We start from the raw sequence: 1946 nt of genomic DNA, 5'->3' as shown, positions 1-1946 counted from the left end.
TCTCTCTCTCCCCTCCCTCCCTCCCTCCCTCCCTCCCTCTCTCTCTCTCCTTTGCTCTCCCTCTCTTTCCCTCTCTCTCCCTCTCTTTCCCTCTCTCTCCCTCTCTCCCTTTCTCACGTTCTCGATCTCTCACGCACGGCAATCACGGTAGCAAGCTAATCGTCTTTGCGCGGCGACGGACGCGGTAAAGCTGTCTAGTCCGCTCCTGGAGGATCACGTATCCTCGCCGATCCTCCTTCGTCGGTTCTCTCCTCGCCAGGAGTCTTCGGCTTCGGCACTCAGTAATCGGCAATGTTCGGTAGACCTGTCTCGAGACACAGTCGCCGTCGCTATTCGTTTCGAGGCCTGGATCGGCACGCTCCAATTTTTTTTCTACTGATCCTCGGGACGGACTCTCAAAGGGAGCGGCGCGGTCTAGGCATGCCTCAAGCATCCCCCGCTGCTCCCATTAGCCAACCCCACCTCCTCGTGGTGAGAGTCGGGCAACGTCTGGACGCCGCCACGTCCAGACGGCCGACGGGGCCCTGTCTGTCCGTGCGCCCCAAAGGACGGACTCTTCCCTCCGCCCACGTGCCCAGTCCATGGTGAGACGTGGGGCCAAGAAAGGACGGGCTTTTCCCAGCGGTAACGGGAACGGTGGCGCCCCCCGCGAACCCCGGTGTCCGGAGGACTCGAGCGGTATGAAATCCGCAGAGACAATCCACACTGTCCGAGCACTGGGGCGAGTAGGAGTGATTCCCGGCCGTGCCGCTTCCTTCTCTCTCCAGCGGGAGCGGGACAGGGCAACGCCTCGGTAGGACCGGTACCTGAGCGGCTCGAGCGGTACGAAACCGTGCAGACAGCCTAGTTGGGCCGGGTACTAGGACCGGAGAAGGTGCCGCCCAGCCGCGTCGCTAATCTTCCTCCTTTTTCTTCCTTCCCTACACCTCCCGGAGAGGTATCCCACACTTGAGCAGTCCATCACCCTCTGTCTCCCCCTGCCGCATCGATGATGTAGGGGAGGAGACAGGGGCTGCCTCGCAGCCTACCGGGCTCTGCGTCCCTCCGCTTCGGCGGCAGGGTCGACGGAACCGGGGGCTCCCTTATTTTCAGGTGCAGGAGATCTACACAGCATTGCCGCGAGCACATAATTGGCTCGGTGCCGCGGCCGTCGGCCCTGAACGGGACCGCCATGGCGCTAGCGGCGAATAACCCAAACCACCTATTTTCTTTTTCCCTCACCCTAGGTGGCTCTTCGCCCCGCCTCGTTGCATCTGTGATGCAGAGAGGGGGGGCATGGGCTGCCGTAACAACCTACCGGGCCCTGCGCCCCTCCGCTCCCCGCGACAGGGTCGACGGAACCGGGGGCATTTTTCTTTTTCAGGTTCGAAGGGGAGCAGTGCGGTATAGGCATGGCTATGACCATCCCCCACTGCGACCCTCTTCTTTTTCTCTTCTTTCTTCCTCTACATCTTCTTGTTCTTCCTCTTCTCGCCTCTCATGAGGCAGCGTGCCTGAAGGGCCGCCGGGTTGGGGGGGTCCCGACATACCCCCCAATTTTTCAATTTTTCAATATGGGCTTGACTAGAAAAATCGTTACCTGCGGCGGGTCGGTAACGTCGCGCCGGCATGGGGGGGTTGTAGTCCCAGGCCCCCCCCAGGTCGTCATCGAGTGATGGGCCACGGGATGACTTCCAAGCCGGCGCGTCTGCGGCGGGCGTGCCGGTGGCTAGGGTTACCGCCGTTGAAGCTTCGCATCAAGGTCGCAGCCTTCGTGCTGTCTCTATTAGGCTGGTTAGGTGCGACGAAATGCCCACGCCGGGTCGAGTGAGGCATAATACAATAGGAATCGTTGTAGGGTCCGCGTCCGCGTCCGTGCTCGCGAATGGTGATCGCTCGCTCGCAATGTCCCAACAAATAGTTTCTGTCGATTCCTCTCCATCGTTAAGGTCCACGGGCATTAGGGT

This window comes from Odontomachus brunneus, unplaced genomic scaffold (genome assembly GCF_010583005.1).
Source record: "Odontomachus brunneus isolate Ranch 3 - 2012 unplaced genomic scaffold, Obru_v1 Obru_scaffold_146, whole genome shotgun sequence".
NCBI classification, from domain to species: Eukaryota; Metazoa; Arthropoda; class Insecta; order Hymenoptera; family Formicidae; genus Odontomachus; species Odontomachus brunneus.
Note: the sequence above shows the minus strand (reverse complement) of the source record.